The following is a 21,081-nucleotide window of genomic DNA, read 5'->3' as shown; positions in this document are numbered from 1 at the left end:
GGTTATACTTCATTTATAATTATTTTAAAATATTTGTTATATTCCTTCTGTTGTACAATACATCTTTGTAGCTTATTTTATACATAATAGTTTGTACCTCTTAATCCCCTGCCCCTGTATTACCCCTCTCCACTTCCCTCTCCCCACTGGTAACCTCCAGATTGTTCTCTATATCTGTGAGTCTGCTTCTTTTTTGTTACATTCACTAGTTTGTTGTATTTTTTATATTCCACATAAGAGTGATATCATAGAGTATTTATCTTTCTCTGTCTTATTTCACTTAGCATAAAAACCTCCAAGGCCATCCATGTTGTTGCAAATGGCAAAATTTCCTTCTATTTATGGCTGAGCAGTATTCAGTTATATATACATGCCACATCTTGTTTATCCATTCATCTGTTGATGGATACTTAGATGGTTGCACCCATATCTTGGCAATTGTAAATAATGCTGCTATGAACATTAGGGTGCATGTATCTTTGTTATTAGTAAATCATACCACAATTTTCAAAAATCATCATCATCATCAAGTAGGGACCTTGGTTAGAACGATTCCAAGGATAAATTCAAGTAATACTCAATCTGGTCAATGGTATGGTAAATCCTGTCAAACACTGAAGAAGAAAAACAGTTGTGTTACACTCTCAGGAACTCTTCACTAAGGAAATAATGAGAAAAGAGGAGAAAGCTTAAAGCATATATTTTTGGAGACTTTTAAAATATCAGGGTACAAAGTGGTCGATACAGTATGATCTTGATAATGCGGAATAAGATGAAGCTCTTTCAAACGTTGTTTGTGAACAGCCTTTAATGAATGGGAAAATACTACATAAAAAAAAAAAATGCTACCACTTCAGAAGTTATAAAAGGCAATACACAAAATTACTAGTGGTCGTTTCTGGGTAGTGGAGTGGCGGTGATGTTTACCTTCTTACTGATATTCTCTGAGTTTTCAACATTTATACACTTGAGATTCATTTAATGGACAACAAAAGAAAGTTAAAATAAGCCCTACAGGAGACTTAATGGCTTACTTAAAAAAAAAAAAAAAAAAGAGAGACATATGCGAGACAGTTTACAAGCGGGCTGGTAATCACAGCAACTTACATTTAAAATATTTTACTGTCACTCTTCTGTCCATCAGATTGGCACAGAGATTTAAGGAAAGAAGGGAGAGCAACAAGGCCGCCCTAAAACAGCCCTGCCTCTGCGGAGAAAGAATTTTTGCTTTGACTCCGAGGAGCCGTTTTTTTTTTTCCAAACACGAAGGGCGGGGGAAGAGCGGAGTTGCGGGCGTTTGATGGAGTCATGCTGCCATCAAACGGCCACAGTTTCACTGAGCGACGAAGAAGGCTTGGGAGGACGTTCGCTCTGCTGCCCAGTCTCTGCTCTTAGACCCGGAATAGTCCACTAAGGGACCTGAGCGAGATAAACGGGAAGGGGAAAGCGACGGTAGCTAGACCTGGGCGCCCACAAAGCTGCTAACTGGGGGCACCACGGGAATGCATTTGCAATTGAGAGGCAGGAGAGCGGTCCCCTGAAGACCCGCCCCCGAAGCCATAGCAACAGCAGCAGGAAGTTCCAGCGTGGCCTTCCGGGCGGCAGCGCCAATGGCTGATGGGAAGTGTGGCCGTTTGTCTTAGGGTCGTACGGAATTCGGTCCGCTCTTTCGTACCCATGGCCTGAATTTATTTCGTGGATAGTTTCTTATGTTCCCCCTGGTGGCGGACATTACTGGGACGATTGAAAGCGAGGAGAGGGATGACGTTAGCCCTCGGACCCACTCTAAGAGTCATCTAGAGGAGTAGTGCGAAGATGGACGCGTTCAGTCCCGTGTGGACATGCGCATTAGCGTAGTACGGACTTCCCAAGCCGGCTGTGTCGTCTGGGCCCTCAAGCTATTGATATTTAGTGGGAAGTTTCTGCTGTTCCTTTACTTTGTGGGTCGGGGCCTGGGTGCTTGAGTGCGGGAAAGAGAAAGCCAGCTAGCCCCGGAGCCCCTTTTAAGGGCATCATTCACCCAGCCATCCGTACATCCGTTCTTTGATAAAGCAAATACTCACTGAGCACCGGTTATGTACCAGACACAGTTTTAGACCCTGGGGACCCAAGACACTGAAGAACACGAGGGCCCTGTTCTCAGGGACCGTTCCTTCTAGTGAGTGGAGACAGAACATAAATAAATTACCGAGTTAATTTCAGATAGTGATAAGTGATAGTAAGAAAATAAAACGGGGTGATATGACGGAGAGAAATGCGGTGGCTGTGTACCCATTTTCACTGGGTGGTCAGATTCGGCTTCTTCAAGGAAATTACAGGTGAGGACATTAGGAGTGGTCCTGTATGGCTTTGATGACATTGATAAGGATAAAAGCTTCTTCCTGGTTTTACATTGTTTCACGCCTTATTAATACAGAGGCTTGAATTAACACAAAAGATAGATATGTTTGCTGCTTCATTTCCTGCAGTAGCTCCTAGACTCTCAAAAGTAGAATCAGAATAGAAAATTCTGATAGAAGGGCTAAATGGATCAGGACCAGGAAGTGCTGGCACTAGAGTGTGGGCAACAGCTGCTAGGTTAGGGCCTCGAGCACCTAGCTGAAAGGCTTCTTTCCACTGAAGGCCAAAGAGTAGAGAGGGTGGGGAAGCCTGATTCCCTTCCTCTTTGTGGCCTGCCTTCCCTTCTGGTCTCCTTTCTCTATGGGTCCTGGGATCTGATCTTTCTAGATTAGGTCCCTGTGGGGCTTTGTTTTGCTATAATGGAGGAGTTTGTCACAGACCCGCAGTACCACCAATGGAATGCCAGTGGAATTTTAAATCCAAATAAGAGTTTGGAGTGGGCCCATAGTACACAGTAGGTCCTACGTAGTGACCACGACTTTGATATTTTAAGGAATCCTAAAGTTCAGTATGCGGGTGAAACCATGTTGACAACAGCATCACAAATTGAGTGAAAGAATGAATGAATGCATGCATGCATATTCTGTGGTAGACAGCAGTGGGATCCCCTCAGTTATCCTGGGTCTGGAGGATAAAGGGGAGTTAAAAGGCTACAGATCATCACTAGCTATGGTTCTCCTTTTGTAGGTGTGAGGTGCACAGTGAAGGGAAGCTGGAAAAATAGGCCTTCAGAAAGAATGGCCACAGTAAGATCCAGTTTGACTGTCCAAACTAATATCCGGAGGGTCTCAACCTGGGGAAAATCTGAGGCAAAAGGACTGTAAATAGACAAAGCAAAGTGAGTGGCCCCAGCTGGGGGGAGGGAGGGGAAAGGAGAGGGTGGGACTAGTTGCTGTAGTGTAAGATAGATACTGAAAAGAGTCCCTGATGTCCTGTTAGAGGGCACCTACCTACTGTGTTGAGTGGGAATATCGAGGACACCAGCTGGTCTAGGCCAGGGTAGCGGCAAGACTTTGCCCCGTTGTGTTGGATAGCAGGTTGCAGGTGACTATGATCTTCACTTCTTTCTAAGATCAGCACCAGCCTTTTCTCCCAATGCAGGCCATGATAGGATTCGTCCTCTATGTTCAGAGCACTGAGCTTTAGGATTGTCCATACTCTGCATGCAATTTAGCTACATTATTTTGTGGACAGAATTCTCTGTGGAGACAGGGGAAAAGGGAGGTTAGAGGAGGACGAAATGTCTGCCGTGGTATGTTTTCAATAACAATGACAACAACAACAACAATAATTGGCTACATCTGTTCAGGGTTTATCATGTGGCGGGCCCCGTGCCAAGGGCCTTCTCCATGTTCCCTCATTTAATCTTCACAGTAACACAGAACACTGGTACCCTATTTCCACTTTACATAGGAGGAAACTACGGCTTAGTTTAAGAGACTTACCTGAGGTTAAACAAATATGGCCATGGTTTCCATCCAGCTTTGTCTCTAGTCCAGTTTTTTCTGAAAGTGTTGTCCCCAGAACAATAGCATCAGCATTGCCTGGGGACTTGTTCGAAATGCAAGTCCTCAGGCCCTACCCTTCACCTACTGAATCAGGAACTCTGGGGTCAGGGCCCAGTCACCTGTGGTTTAAAACACTTTCCAGGTGACTCTGATGTACACTCAAGTTGGAGAACCACTGCGCTAGTCGATGCCCCAGCTCTTAACCAATCACTAGAGCTGAACTTTTCAAACTTCAGTGTGCTCACAAATCACATGCAGAGTTTGATTCATGGGCTGGTCCGTGGACCATACTTTGAGTACCAAGGCTCCATGCTATACTGCACTTTCATGTGCCTTTGGTGAGCAGAGCTATTGGTTAGATGCAGTTTTAGCTCCTTTAAAGTCCCGATTTCTGAGAGCTGACAGGCTATAGAATTCTAAATTGCCCTGACTCTGCTTATCTTTTTCAAATGCTTGCCTGAACATAATGGTGATGAAGAGAGAAATCAAGTGTCAGGCTCCATCCCCTCCTCCTGAATACCGTTCCAGAAATGCTGAGTCTTGACAGATTTAACTTGGAAGCTCTCTTTCTTGAGTGAAAGGAGAGCCAAGGGACAACTTCACAGTATTCTTTGCCTGAATGAGATGTAGTAAATGACCAAGGGCAGCAGCATATGATCACCTTTAATAACTTAAAACAATTTTCTGAAATACTGGACGAGATCGCTTTGTTCTGAATGACTTACCTGGGTGATCGTATCACCAAACGACGAATTAATGTCAATGTGCTTCTCCAAATGTGGTGTGGCCTAAAAATCTGTATTTGTAAAATACCATATGTGCTGAATGGCTAAACTACTATTAAAGAGCACACATTGCTGGTTTCTTTGACATATAGGACTCTTTGCCAGGAAGCTATCTGTTCACTATGTAAGATGTTTGGGGTGTGTTCCTTATATTTATGGCAAATGAGGATAAGGAGAAAACAGATTGTAGCTGACCGTCGACTGGGGTAGGGGTAGGGGGCTTTGTTGAATGGAGAGGGTGCCCAGGCACCTCCATGGCCCTGTTTATCTTCCTGAACTTCATGGAGAAGGCAACGAGTTAACATGTACACCTAGAGGAGGTATTATGTCTGCAGCACATCCTTATTTGGGGCCTGACGGTCCAGAAGTGTGACTATGCTGCTCTTTAAATCCCCAGCCCTCCTGGCCAAAGTGTTTCTAAAATTTTCATTTTGTAGGTTTCAGCACTGTAAGGCCTCTGTGGAATGTGTGGGGCAACCAGTACCCCAAAAGATAACTCCTGATGCACCCCCACCGGGATGCATCCCACTCGTTCTCGGGTGTTCAAATTGTCCTCGTTGAGGTTCAGTGGCTACATGGAGCTTCTTCGGGGAGTGCTGATGGGAATGGTGATTAGGAAGCATGGTGCTGTATGGAGCTCAAGGAAGAGGGAAGCTACAGGAAACTCAGGTTGGCCACCGCTGCAGCTCACAGCAGTGCAGACAGACCGAAGCATCTGTGTAATTCTCTGTATGATGCCAGGAGCTCTCAGGGGAGGCTCAGAACTGTTGTAGAATGTCCAGCCTTCCTGGTAAATGGAACTCAGGTAAAAGGGAGGCAGAGTATCTCCATCTGGGGGTAAAAGGAAGGAAGACATTGCCTGGTGTACTACACTGAGGCAGAGGGTAGACTGAACAGTAGTAATGTGATCCTAGATATAACCTCCTACCCACTGGGGAGCTGGTAGGTAAGCTGCCCCTCCACCGGTGGACTCGGGTACCTGGATCATAGAGAAAGAACAATGTCAGATCTTGGAACACCCAGTGTCTCTGTTTAAACTAAGACATCTTTCCACCAGATTTTTAGTCCAAATCCTCAAAACTACTCATTTCTCTCATGCCCCGCTCCCTGCCCACCCTTCTATTTCACAACCTATTTTCTCTCTTCAAACCTCCAGCACTGCCTCTTCCATCCTCAACTCTTAGCTGATGACCTATTCTCAACTTTTCACTGAGAAAATTGCATAGGAGTCAACCCAAATTAACAAGTCCAAAATTGAACTCCCTCATCTTCCCCTATAAACCTTCTCCACCTTCAGTATTTCCCATCCCAAGGTAATGGCAACTCTGCCCTCCCACTTTTTTGTGCCATAGGCGCTGCTCTTTCGTGCACCCTTCATTCTCAACCTGTCAGGAAGTCTCATCTTTTGTAAAAAGATGAGCTCTTTTTGCAAAACATATCCAGAATCTGACCACTTCTCACCACCTCCACTGCCACCATCCCGTTCCAGGCCACCATCAGTTTTTCCCCTAGGTTACTGGAATTGTTTCCTGACTTCTTTCCCTGCTTCACCCTCCCCCCTCCCCACCAAACCGCCCCACTGATAACCAATCCAGCAGCCAGAATAATGCTATTAAAACATATGATCATATCATATAATGCCTCTGCTCAAAACCAACAGCTTTCATTTCATTCAGGGTAAATTAAGAGCCCTTACAGTTGCTTACAATGTGGCCACTAGTTACCTGTCTTACCTTATCTCCTAGTACTCTCCTCACTCTCCTCCTTTCTCATTCCCCTTTGGTTACAGTGACATCCTCGCTGCTCCTAAAGTAAGGGCTTTGGCACCATCTGTTTTTGCGGCCTGGAACAGTCTTTCCCCACATTCTTTCCTGCATGGCTACCTCCCTCATCTCTTTCGTGTCTTTGATTAAATGTCACCTTTCAATGTGGCTTACCCCTAAACATCTTATTTCAAGCACACACACACAATTTCTATTTACCCTCTTATTTTATTCTTTCTCAAATGCATTTTGTTCTTCCAACACATTATGTGATTTATTTCCTTATTACGATTGTTTGCTTGTCTCTGCCCACTAGAAGGCAAGCTCTTCAAACCCTCTGTTTTTGTTGTTGTTGTTTCTAGTATGTGTGTCCGATTGTTCACTAATTTATCCCAGTAGTGACTGGCTAGTAGTAGGTGCTCAGTGAATGTTTGTTGAATGAATAAATATACATTACCAACATCCTCCATCTTTACTTGATTTTTTTTGGATCCAGTGAAGAATGAGAGGGAGATGTTAATGTCCCCCACAAAATTGTGTATTTCCTCAATTTCCCCCATGTGGTTGTACCATCATTGACAAAATCCCAAGACAAAGAAAAATATCTCTAACACACATAACAGGCAAAGGGTAAAAACCCTAAGGAACAAGGGCAGGCAATAAATAGCACACCAAACAGCAAAACAAACAAAACACCGGAAGACACCCATAAATAAATGAACATTGTTCAAAAACAATTTGGTGGTGGTGGTGGTGGTGGTGAGGTTTAAGGAAACAAACTACTTTTGCCTAACTGTGCTCACACTGAGGGTGTTGTAAAAAATATCTCCATGAATGTACCTGTTGTGTCTGGTGTTAGGGCAATGTTGAAGACGAAGTTCACTCGGTATACAGTAACCTCCCTAGGATGACTCATGGGAGAAACTCATCTCAGGGCAAAGCATGGTTGCTCCTCCCACACAGTTAGTTCAGGTTTGAGCTCAGGGTTACTGTGACTCCTGCTGACGATCACCTTTCCCTCTTTCCATCTGGGCAGCTAGAAAACTTAGATCCACATCTGTGGCCAAGTGGCAGTAAACGTATAGAGCCTCATGGCATGCACTTTGTGTTCAAATCAGTCATCTGATTAGACCTCCCTCCTCATTTTAATTTGGCCTTGATTTCCTCATCCAATGTATTTTTTTAAACTTTGATTTTCTTTTGTGTTGATGTACTTTATAAGCTGTGTAATTCCTCAGCTCAAAGCCCTCCAACGGCTTCTGATCCCACCCAGAGTAAAAGCCCAGTCCTTAGCCTGTAAAGGACTATCTATCGGATTTAATTCCTGGTTAACTCTCTGCCTTCCTCTCCCACAGTCTCCTCGCTCTCGCTGCACTTCACTCTCTCTGCCCCTAGTCAAACAGGAATCAGATTATACTTTTAATAAAGGCTTCTGCTTCTGGGGTGATCGAGCCACATGTTACACGACCACGGCCACAGGTATTTTTTTTTTCCTTAACCCAGCTTTTGATGGCAAGAGATGATGTCTCTCTAAGTCTGCTTACCCCTTGTACATGCCAACATTTGAATAAAGCGTATCTGCCAGTCATATCCACAAATACTCTGTATATTGTTACACTTTCTACCGACAGCATGGCAGGTGTATCTGTCTGGTCAATGCTAAATTCTTGTTCTACAGCTCACCCTCTGAGAAGAAATACAATCACCAGCCACCACTGAGACTATTAGACTGGTGATGACAACTACTTCTATCCTAGCACATCCATATTGCCCGCCAGAAAAAGAAGCTGTGAGCCGACTTACTGGGGGCCTTTCTAGATAACAACAATCATCACCCTTGTATCCATGCATCTATGGTTTTCTCTATCCAGGTGAATCCACGGCACTTCCAAGGTTCCCTCCTCCAGCCTGTTCAGTATGACTGTCCCCTCCCTACTTGGATTAGCTCCCACAGCCTGCACTGCTAACCCAGGATGGGGAAGTGGAGTATGAAATACAGGAGAGGCTATACCTTCAATGGCACTGTGGCATCTCCGAGCCTTCTCCACCTAAGAGGATGCTGCCTAGAGGACCAATCCCCAGAACCACCTGGAAAATGCCCTGGTCAGGTCGAAACATTCTAACAAGTGAATCCTTGGAAATCCGGGCCCCTGGTATCTGTGGTATGGGATTTCATCAATTTGGAGGTGCACAGGGAAGCCAATGGGGGCACAAATAGTTTGAGGGTCATGAATTATTACCTGAGGGTTCAGGGTCAAGGCCCAAAAGGTTTCTCTCTCTAACTTCTTTTTTTACCTCGGGGAATGGCCTCAGGCAATGCCTCCTGAGCCAGTTCACTTAGTCTTCTCTGACCTGCACTGCCAGCCCTTCGTTCCAGATCTTGTTTTTGTATTTAACCCACCATACGGACTTGACATCCTCACCGAAGAAAACGTTGAAAGTAGGGGAAGGTTACCAGAATGAATAAAAAATCACCCATAATTCCGCGACCAATGTAGAATCACGCTTAGTACTTAATTTGCTTCCCAGTATTCTCTTTTCTAGGGAAGTAAGATAATGTAGCAGGTATCCTACTACCATGAGATTAAATTGTGTCCCTTGCTGCATTCCAGGCATTGCTGAGTGTGTGTGGTGACTGGTAGAAATGGCCTCCTTGCCCCCCTCCCACACACCCCACCCTTCATGGAAAAAGATGCTTAGCCTCAAAGTGAGTCAGGCAATAAAAAAATTTGGGTCACAGTGAGATACCATTTCTTTCCGTTCAGAGGACTATTTGATTTAGGGACTGTAAAGGATACCAGGCAATGACATCCTAAGGAAGAAAGAGCCAGGAAGCCCAGCTTGGCCCACTAAGAGCAAGTGGCGATTCTGAAGAGAGGACTCTATCCCTTACTCAGGTTTGCCTCCTGGCCCAGCCCCCATAGGGCCAAATACGAATCCAATGAGGGGCTGAGAGTAAACACTGAAAGAGCTGTTTCCATAGGAGTGATGAAGCAGTGCAAGTCGCTCATCACATCCCAAACGGCTCCCCCTCGTGGCAGTGATTAGGGCAGCTGGTGGGCCTGTGGTCAGAACAAAGGGTGCCCCGCGTCACCAAGCACCACAGGAGCCACTCTCAGAGAAATCTACTGGTGATACTTGTGTGTCCAGAACCCTGAAATCTCTGAAAAAGTAGATGTGGCTGAGTCAGAACAGGGTCAGCACCAGGTCAGCAGGACAGGATCATCACCAGTCTCATCCCTGCCTCTTCTCTGGCTGCTCCAGAACTCCTAGTGAGTTCTGCATCAACATACTCAGCAGCCCCAACCAGGGTGTGACGAAAGAGTAAATAAAGACAAAGGAAGGAAAGAATGGAAAGAGGGAACAGTGACTATATAGAGAGACCAGCCATGGGCTCAGTTCATTTTTCTTCTTGACACCCAGGGCTGCTGCCTCTAAAGCCCAAAGTCTTGGCTATAACACCCTGGTATTGTGCTTGCTTAATGGAGCTTTCAGAGCTTCCCTGGAGGAAACGTTGTGACACACTGCAGCAAGACAGGCATGACTTGGGGTCTATGCCCAACCACAGCCCTAGCTCACCACAGCACCAGGAAGTTGCAGCTGGACCCACAAGTATCAGGGCTAACTTATGCCTCCTTCTCCCCTTCACTCATCCCAGGCCTCCTTCTCCCTCAGCAGATGTGAAACAAAGGAACCGCTGCAGAAGATAATCTCAGAGCCTCAGTCTGAGCTATGTCTGCAAAGTCCACGGCGATCTGAATAATCTAGAATTTACTGAGCATTCACTAGCTTCCAGGTCCTGTGCTAAGAGCTCGTATGTTCACTGAGTACATAATTCTTAATGATAGAAACAACTAGGTGAGGCAAGTGTGACTATAGCCTCCACTTTTTAAAATTTATTTATTTATTTATTTATTTATTTATTTATTTATTTATTTATTTTTGGCTGTGTTGGGTCTTCGTTTCCGTGCAAGGGCTTTCTCTAGTTGAGGCGAGCGGGGGCCACTGTTCATCGCGGTGCGCGGGCCTCTCACTATCGCGGCCTCCCTTGTTGCGGAGCACAGGCTCCAGACGCGCAGGCTCAGTAGTTGTGGCTCACGGGCTTCGTTGCTCCGCCGCATGTGGGATCTTCCCAGAACAGGGCTCGAACCCGTGTCCCCTGAATTGCCAGGCAGATTCTCAACCAATGCGCCACCAGGGAAGCCCCAGCCTCCACTTTTGAAGTATGGAAACCAAGGCTCAGTGAGCTTCAGAGACCTGCCTAACGTCACCCAGACAGTAGAACTCAGGTGCCTCTGAAATAAAAGACGACATAGTTTAACCATAAACCATCACGGCCCCGAGGCTGATCAGAAGAGTAGGGTTGATCATTTCCAAGGAGGAAGTGATTTTAAATCTGGCCCAATTTCAGATCACTTGAACTGCCCCTGGTGTGTCTGGGGAGGCATCTTCTCTCTTAAACATGTATTCACAGGCAGGCACGCATGCACCACCCCCCACCCACCCACCCCACACACAGCCCAACTGATATGGGACAGATTAAGTCCCATATGATCCAGACTCAGCAGTTAACAGAATGATTATTTCCCTACCCTTACCCGTGAACAGTATTAAATCAAAATTCCCAGGATTTTCCTGGGAACTCAATGCATCAGAAGCTTCCAACCTTCACCCAAGGTGTGTTCACTTCAGGAGTCGTGCAGATCCCACCATGCCCCAAGGACAGCTTAGAACCGTTCTCTGTCTTCCCGTAATGCCCTGGATGTATTGTCATCGATCCATTCATCCAACAAATAATCATGGAACTCCTCTAATATACGTCAGCCACAGAGATTCCTTGGAACCCCTGTCATTCCAGTTACTACTGTCTTTTGTTAAAAATGATCAGTTTTAACGTAACAATATCTCCCACTAGGATGAGTGCCTTGTAAGAAGGTTACCGTGCATTATTCATTATCATATACCTAGGGCTTAACCACGTATGGGCACACCTCTGAGCAAGCTATCAAAAATATTGGAGACTGAATGAAAAATTTCACCAGGTATATACTGCGTCTAAGAAATGAGAAACACAAAGAGGAGGTAAAATATACATTTAGTGGAATGTAAATCCCACTAAGGGTAAAGAGACGGCGCTGCGTTGAAAGGTGGGATACCAAAAAGGGAAGCTCTTGTAACACCTAAAATCATCCTTTGCAAAGTAAACCAGGGTCTCTACACTCAGATAAGGATACATCTTAGGTAGGATGGCAAAATAACATCCAGCCCGGTAACGGGAGCCCTCTCTTCTCAGTCTCAGGTCTGCTTTAGGGGGCCCAGTCTGCCTATCATACTGTATGCAACACAATTCCTTGGCACACCAGGGACAGCGGAAGTGAGACGTGAAAGAGCATGAATATGAAAGCCCTTTCTTTTAGGAATAGATACCTTCTTCTCTGACTCACTGGACTGCGTTGCTTGTTTCTCAAAATACTAGAACTTCTGAGTCCCCAAAGACTACACAGGAGAAGGGTTGCTCCTTCCATACCTCTACATGCTTCTTAACTATGCATAAGGTTGAAGGGCCAAACTTGCCTGCCAGTTCCCCTAGAGATAGCAGATTTTATCTGTGAATTCTGTTGATAGGGTCCATCCCATATTTTGCAGATTCCATTCTTTATAAGACATTGCTGCTTTCAACTTTTCACTTCTTCTTTTTTTTTTTTTTTTTTTTCCTGGACAAGGAACCTGAATTGTCTCATGGTCCCTGGCACGGTATTCCGAAATCACGCGAGGCTTCTGACTTTCAGTTGTGCTGCAGGGGGCAGCAGGGAGCAGCCCATCATTTCTTTATACAGCTGCTTAATAATGATAAAAAACAATACAAAAAACATAGGTTCCATAAATTGAACAGGCCTCCTAAGTTAGGTTAGGTTCCACACCACATCATTAATCTCAGAATAACTCTACAACTTAGGTAGTTGTCGTCCCATTTAGTACTAAAAAAAGAAAGAAAGAAAAGAATGAGACCGCGGGCGAAAACACTAAATAGAGGTATTAAGACTTTAATTCAAGGTCTAAGTTTATCAATAGCTGGTGTTATGGATACTGAATGGTGTTTCTTTTTTTTAACAATTTAAACATTTTAGTATTTTTTAAAATTTGTTTATTTATTTATTTATGTTTTGGCTGTGTTGGGTCTTCGTTTCTGTGTGAGGGCTTCCTCTAGTTGCGGCAAGCGGGGGCCACTCTTCATCGCGGTGCGCGGGCCTCTCACCATCGCGGCCTCCCTTGTTGCGGAGCACAGGCTCCAGACGCGCAGGCTCAGTAGTTGTGGCTCACGGGCCCAGTTGCTCCGCGGCATGTGGGATCTTCCCAGACCAGGGCTCGAACCCGTGTCCCCTGCATTGGCAGGCAGACTCTCAACCACTGCGCCACCAGGGAAGCCCTGAATGGTGTTTCTTGAGTTTTCCTTCCTGAAAAGCAAATCTGTCCATCGGGTACGAAAAAGCAGTAGCTGGAGTCCGTGGCCAGCCTGGCAGCACTATCTTATGTCAGCACCCCTGGGAACACTAAAGCTACTTTTGATGGTAAAGGGGTAGGTAGGAAGGACGTGGGACTGTGGACATGACACAAAGCTTAGAGGGCCTTATGGAGACTAGGCAACGGCTGTGCCTTTCCATAAGGGAGAGGTATTGGTGGTGTCAGTGTCATGATATGAACCCCTGCTGGCCAATGCACCCCAAGACAGAGCAAGATTCAGGGATCTGTGAGCCCCCCGCCCCCGTCATGTCAAAAGGGACACAGTGCATTGTGTCACCTCCTGTAACAACTGTGTCAGGTTGGCCAGGATGGTATCCTAGGGGACCGTTGTACTTTCTCCTGGCCACAAAGCAGTCCTAGAATATCATCACCACTGTCATAGGCAACAACTTCAGCAAGATGGCACCAGCCACCTCTTTTACCTGTCCCCTGTTACAGTTGGTAAATCAGGTTTTCTGCTTTCACAGAATACTCTTCTCACATGATTTCTGACCACAGTCCCAGTTTTTTTCCTCCAAGAGTTTGGTCACAAGTTTCAAGGCCAACCGAGTTTGCTTTCCTGTCTGTAGTCCAATAGACAAAGAACCCGTAAGAACCATGCCCCTGAAGATGATCTGACTATGTTGCTACTCAATTCATGTTTAATATCTCGCTGAACTCATTGTCCTGCGACACCCTGCTTCCTACCGATTGTGGCTTCTAGACTGTCTGCATGAGCTGGACTCTGTTATTTTTTTGAGATGTACCTTGTCTGATATTACATTTATTATACATGTTGCAGATATGCTTGACCATAATGTGTATTATATAATTATTGGTTTCAGGGTTCAGGATTTATCCATTAAATCAAGTTTGTTCACGTGTTGCTCAAAACTTCTAAATTCTTATGAAGCTGTTGGCTGTTTGAGCTGTCAGTTGCTGAGAGACATGTTAAAATGTACCACTCTTTTAACGGATGTGTCTATTTCTGCTTGTAATTCTTTCAATTTTTGCTTTATGTATTTTGAAGCTATGTTACTCCAAGGTTTCTGGGACAAGCTCGAATCCGGGAAGGCATCCTGAGGTCACTGTTGCACTCCCTCCTGACCATAGAACACACCCTGTGGATATGATCACTTGAGAGGTCATGTCTAATATCCTGTTTTCACATGAAACAGCCTCATAAGATGACAGGGGTCAACCCCTGTAGGTATCATGACCCACACCTGTCACAGCAAACACTTTTATTATCCAGATTTTATATATTCATAGTAGAAGAACTTACACGGTTTCTGACCATAACCCTATTTTCCCTCCCAGGTTTTCATGACCAGTTTCAAGGTCCTTCAAGTTTGCCTTCCCCGTATAGTCTGACAGCCACCAAGACCATGTGATCCATATTTTCAGGGAGTGTCTACATAGCTTCACCACCTGCAAATGGCAGCACTCACCCAACTGCCTTGCCACTGACAAACTTATATTCAATAATGTGAGATGCCTTCCTCTACCCCATGACACCCTAGCTCCAGCAATTATAGCTTTCATCTTCTCCACACCCCTGTTATCCCTGGCATTACAGACACCTCAGCACCTTAGTCAGGATTGGTGATGCCTTTGGCTCCACCCATGGCATGTCTACATCACCTGCCTTAGAAGGAAGCTGAAGGTCAACTCAGTGGTGCCCTTCCAGAAAAGAGAGGGAATCGTCCCAGTGGGCTTCCGTCTCCAGTTTTCTTACCCCACACCCAAAGGCCTTTCTTTCCTCGATATAGTTCTTCAAGTCCACCACCTCTCCCCTTTTATGTACCGCCTTTTGTTCCTGGCACATTCCTCTTTCTCTTATTTTAACATCCAGCTACTTTGAGTCCATCTGAAACAATAGGTATGGGCACAAAGGCCAGTGCTTTTTTTCTGATACCTCTGCCTGGGCTGGTTCCTTTGCCCGGCAGTGGGAAAGGCTCTGGGTGACAGTTTTATCTCCTGCTCTTTGGGGGTACAGAAGCAGTTGGCTTTTCGAGTCTTGTGAGGACCCAATTCTTGGTCTCTGCAAGTATCTAAGGCTGTGAGTACTTGAATGGTGAGAAGTTCCCTTATTTAAAAAAAAAAAAAAAAAGTCCTAACAAACAAACCATGCGCATACTATACATCTTAATAGATTTTGTTTTAACTTAGAGGCAATGAATCTGCCCAAAATATTAGATAAAGCAAATTACCTAAGTGCTTCCTCAGGTAAAAGGTTACTTGTGTTTTTTGGTATTCTATCCATATGCACTTGTTATGCATTGATTTGGCCATCATTTGGGGCTACCCCTCCGTTTTCCTGTTGTCTACTGACCTCCTGGTCAGGCCTCCACATTCACTAACGTTTAGCATCCATCTGGATGACCCATCTTACATTCAGACCGCTGGGTTACATACAGAGTGCTATCCCTGAAGGATCATGTCCTCTAGTTTGACCTGGTCCCTGAAAACTTCCATCCATCTCCTTGTCAGACTGCTTCTCCCTCTCCTCCGAGCTGCTATGCAGGACTTCTCAAATCATTCTTCTCAAGACAAGACTTTAACACATTCCCTCTTGCGCTCAGCTGCCCTCTCGTGCTTCATAGAGAAAACAGAAAGCATCTGGTGGGAACACCTCAATTTCCTGCTTATGCTGCCTCTCTTCATTCCGTTTCTCTGGAGATACACCTAGCTCACCCTGCAGGACCGTCTTTTGTATAAGGCCAAGTCCCCAGTACACTTAATCCTCTCTAAACCTGACATCATAATTTAAAAAGTCCCTGAGGTTCCTCAAAAAATTAAGGATATAATTACCACATAATCCAGCAATCCCACTTCTGGGTATAGCTCCAAAAGTATTGAAAGCAGGGTCTTGAAGTGATATTTGCACACCCACGTCCATAGCGACATTATTCACAAGAGCCGTAAGGTGGAGGCAACCCAGGTGTTCGTTGACGGATGAATGGATAAATGAAATGTGTTGTATACATACAGTGGAATATTATTCAGCCTTAAAAAGGAGGGAAATACTGTCACATGGCAACACCATGGATGAGCCTTGAGGACATTATACTAAGTGAAATAAGCCAGTCACAAAAAGACAAATACTATATGATTCCACCTATATGAGGTACCCAAAGTAGTCAAAGCCATAAAAACAGAAAGTGGTACGGTCGTGGCCAGGGGCTAGGGGATGGGGAAAATGGGGAGTTGTTGTTTAAGGGGTGTAGAGTCTCAGTTTTGCAAGACGAAAAAGTGCTGGAGATCCGTTGCACAGCAACGTGGATATACTTAACGCTATTGAACTGTACACTTAAAAATGGTTAAGATGGTACATTTTCATGTTCTGTGTTTTTTAACCAGAATTTTAGAAGGCCCCTGGACCTCATGTCTCTTTCTAGCTGCAACTCTTTGGAAGAACGTTGTATGGTCATTGTCATCTCTTCTTTAACTCCCACTCCCTTCTCAACCCACTGCCCTCTGACTTCTGCCTTCACCACTCCACTGAAACTGCTCTTGCTAAGGTTTTCAAGGACCTCTCCAAGTTTCTGGGCTGAGGGTACTCAACCCAGGGTATTGGACACTGTTCACCACTTCTTTCTGGAAGTTCTCTTATCGTTGGCTTCTGTGAGACTCTCCCTTGGTCCTTTGCTGATGTCTCACTGATAACTCCTTTTTTTTTTTTAAAGTCTTCTTTTCTTTCTTGCTATCCTCTCTTCTTCCTAAATAGTTCTGTCCTTGGCCTGCTGCTCTTTGTGTCTTTATAGTTCTTCATAGTTTCACTGGGACAGCTCAATTAAACCTGAAGTATCCGCTATCAGATTTATATCTCTGATTGGATCTCCCTCTGACTAGTCAACTCTATCTGAATGTCCCATAGGCTGTTCAAACTCAGCTCCTGAATTAAACTCATCATCCCTCCTCCTGTGTTCTCTAGCTCAATGGCGTTTATCCCCCAAACCTATTCTGAAACCTGGGAGTCATACTGGAACCCTAATTCTTCTTTATCCTCCATGTCCAATTAGTCAAAAAGCCCTATTGATTCCATTTCCCTTATTAATTCTCAACGTCCATCTCAAGTGTCAGTGCCTCAGCTGAGGTTTTTAATCACCCAGTGCCTCCAAGTTAGTCTCTCTGCCTCCAATTTTGCCTTCCTCAAATTTATCTTCCAGAGGGTGCTTCAGTGACCTTCTTAAAACTTGAGTTTGATCATGAGGCTCGTCTACTTAAAGGCCTTCAGTAGCTTCCCATTGCTTCTAGGGTAAAGTCTCAACTCTCTAATATTCAGCATACAAAGCCCATCTGCTCCCCCAAAATCATGATTGATGACAGGCCCATGATCCAAGGTGACTAATTCTTGGGGAAGTTAGACACCAGTGGAAGAAGACGAAACCTTCACGGTAAACTTAGCATCTTACCAAAATAATTCTTCCTTGACCTTTCTCCTAGCAGTTAGTGCATGCCTCTCCCCAACTCTCAGACTTTTACAGATGGTAGTAGCCCAAAACAGCTTAGGCAGTGGTCCAAAAAGTGACATCGTTTTGCGTTGTCCTTCATTTTTTGAGTTACCTAGTTTCTATGGAACTTAAATCATATCTGCAAGTGGGGAAGGAAGGAGAGTCAGTGCCATGAGCAGGAGAACAAGTAAGAAAGGTTGAAGCAGGGTAAATGAATACGGTGGTGTAGAACAATTTTTATATGTTCTTCCAGTCTTATCCATGCTTGACTGTTCCTCCAAATTTTGAATTATACCACCAATTACCTCAGACAGAGTCTCAGAAGTCACAGAATGGTACGATTTGCAGGTTTGGACAGTGAAATAAGGAAAGAGGAATCTACTTGTACAAAATTACAAAGTAAATGGATAGTAACATCATAGACATCTCCTGACTCTCAGAGCAAAATTTTTTTTTTAATGTCCCCGTGCCATCAGGGTTTTTTTTTTGGTTTGTTTGTTTGTTTGTTTTGGTTGCAAGATTCTTTATTTTGTAAACCATACATAAACAATAAAAAAGAAAATGCATTTTACCTTAAATATTATATAAAGTTAACATTAAAGTTTTTTTCTTAGTGTATATAAATCAAATGGAAAGAATCCAACAACTTTATTTCAGTGGATTGTATACTGGGAAACCAGCTGACCCACTGTTTAAATGGTGACACCAGTGTGTAACACCCAACAGGTTTTTCCACTTTTATTATGGGCACAAAACCATAGGTCTGATATCCTTAAAAGCGATGGTGTGCCAGAAGGGCTACATGATTAATTAACATGCTAACTTAAATACAGCAATTAAAATAATTTTTGTTGCAGTTATATCTTAAATGCTACTCCACACAGTAATCATAAACATGTCCACATGGTAACTATGTAACAGTAGAAAAAAGAAAGAAAATTCTATTTTCTTCATTCCAGCAGCAGTACCGGGACTGGTATTAATTTGTGATTAGGTGTGCCTATGTATGGCGTAATGTCCTATGTGGGGATGCATGCTGAAACCTTTCTATTTCTATTTTGCAAGGCACCATACAGTATGTTCTCTAAGTTTCGACACTAGTAACAAAAATGGCATAATTCTTAGATTAAATGCAAATATTTATCTAACATGGGAAATAAAACAAGAATGAAGATTTTTAAGTTTGATATTGGGGCAAATGACAAACTTTTTGTAAAAATACGGTTTAAAAGAATCTTTCCCTGTGTCTTTCTACTTTAAGTTCTTCACCCTATGTTGCTGGTCAGAAAGATAAAGAAACCTAGAAAGATAAAGAAATCATGCTGGTTAAGATTATCAAACAAATCAACATGAGACTGCTGTCCAAATTAAAATAAAAATCAGAAAGGACAACTATGTTTTTAACTTTCAAAATCCATGGTTTTTCCCTACTGGCCATTTTGTAAGATATCTGGTCACATCCAGAATAACTTCATAACTAAAAACATCACTAAAACTTCATAATTAAAAACATACAAACATGGTGGAGGTCTCCAGGATGGTGACTTTGTTTTTCTCACTTTGTGCTATTCCCTCACTCACCTCTAAATCACTCCAGCTCTGGGAAGAGTCTACTTGGAAACTGCAATTAAGGTCATGCATATTTTTATAAAATCCTTAGAATCCAGGTCACTAGTATGTTATTGTAGATTCAACTTAGAATTTCTCCCAGAAAAATATCATATATGACCTCAAGCACTGGTTGTTTTGTTTGTGGCAGACTCACATAGATCAGTAGCTCTTCATAACTTTCTCTTGTCTGGCTAGACTCCATATGTGTCCTCTTTTTCATATAAAAACTCAAAGTAAATGATACTTCTCTAAACATAAAGTTCTATCACTTTAGTTGCAATATTTGAAATAATTATACAAAATATAAGTGAGTTTTAGAATCATTTTGTTTTGGGGCAAGAAGGTACTCCTCAGTAGGGGATCACTTGGTCAATAAAAGAAACGTAGAATTTGTTGCTCTCAGCTCTCATCCATCAGATGAATCCATCCTGGTCACCACCATCATCATCATCCCCTTCATCCTCATCATCATCTTCAATTTCATCTTCATCGTTCATAATGTCATCTTCATCGTCATCAGCAGCCCATTCACGGAAATCTCCACTTGCAAAATCTCCAGAGATCTCAAAATCAATAGCACAGTCTGCAGCACTGCGCTTCCTGGACCCCACGACTTCCCTTCCATATCGGTCCACACACCAGCACTGCCCAGTGCTGCCGTGGCACTGCGTTGGCTTGTAGTAACCATCTGCATCACACTGGGGGACGTACTGTCCGAGGAACTTCTTCACCCCGAGCTGCTTCTGAATACTGCCGAGCTCCGTCTGGCAAGGTGGGTCTCGTTGCCTCTGGAAGCAGTAGCACCACTCGTTGTTGGAGATGGAGCTGTCCTTGTACGTGTCACAGGAGCTGAAGAAGGCCTCCGCGCACCGCTCGTTCTTGTCCAGGTAAATGCTCCCAAGCTCCGACTGGTCCAGGAGCAGGTCGTAGTTTGTATCAAGTCTGTTAAACATCAAGCCGAGTGAATCCTTGCAAATTGGCAAAATACTGGTATCAAATCTGCTTCTCTCCGGCCGCAGCGATGCTTTAGTCTTCTTGTTCTGGCCCCCACTCTCATGCAGGGCCTTGAACCAGTCCCGCAGTCTGCTGGCCATCTCCCTGGGCTCCAGGTCACTGCAGGCTCTCTTCATATTCCTGCTTGAGCCCATGGTCGTATCTGAAGGACACGGGCAACGCCCTTCACACTTGACTGAGATCTGTTTTCCTAAGATGCATGCCTGGTATTCTAGTTTGCACTGAGAAGAGTAGGTATGTCCATCTGAACCACAGACCGGGCTGGTAGAGACCCCCGGGCACTGCTGGCAGGTGGGTGTCGGGGGACCCCTCCGCTGCTTATGCCCAACTCCTGCATCTTTCATACTGTGCATGAGCCTCCGCTGACCAACGCAGACTGCGGTCTGAGAACCGTGAATAATGCACACTTCGTGGCGACTACATTTCAGCCTTAAGCACGGGTCTTTAGTTGGGTCTAGAGCCCCATCAAAAGCCTTTCCTGGACTCCAAGTGCGGAAATAATCATCGTCTCGGAATCGGCTCCACTGTCCGGCCTCCCTGCCGTACTGGTACACCGTGCTGAGCCATTGTTTGTCGTCCAGAAAACTGCCGCCGTCCGGCCGGCCTGCGGCCGCCGCCAAACCCTGCACGCACCAGCGGCCGCGCACACGCACAGCACGGTAGGCGCCTGGAGCATCCGCGGCCGCCCCTCGGCTCTGCGCGCCCCTCCGTCCTTCCCTCCCCCATCCACGCTCCCCTTCCCCATGCCATCAGTTTTTAACTGATCTGCTCTAGTAATGCAGCCTCTTCACACTCTGTTCCTCATCTACAATAATGGAATAATAACAGTATTTACCCTGCCAAGCTGTTGAAATGAGCTAATTTCTAGAAAACGGTTAGCTAATTCCCTGACCCACTGTAAGTGAATGTTAGCTATTATTACTATATTGGATCATCTTCTCCATCTTCCAGGAGGTAATGGCCCATTCACTGCCAGTTGCACAACTGTTATCTCCTTTTATCCAGCCTGTCATCTTGCATACATATTTTGAGCTTCCAAGTT

The 21,081-nt window shown here is 44.6% G+C and overlaps 1 pseudogene; it reads right to left on the bottom strand.

Annotated features, from left to right (window-relative positions):
* Positions 1 to 19,438: 19,438 nt before the first annotated feature.
* LOC137757063 (testican-3 pseudogene) lies at positions 19,439 to 20,715 on the bottom strand (annotated as a pseudogene).
* Positions 20,716 to 21,081: the final 366 nt, after the last annotated feature.

This window comes from Eschrichtius robustus, chromosome X (assembly GCF_028021215.1).
Source record: "Eschrichtius robustus isolate mEscRob2 chromosome X, mEscRob2.pri, whole genome shotgun sequence".
Lineage (NCBI taxonomy): Eukaryota > Metazoa > Chordata > Mammalia > Artiodactyla > Eschrichtiidae > Eschrichtius > Eschrichtius robustus.
This window is presented reverse-complemented; position numbering and strand designations above follow the sequence as displayed.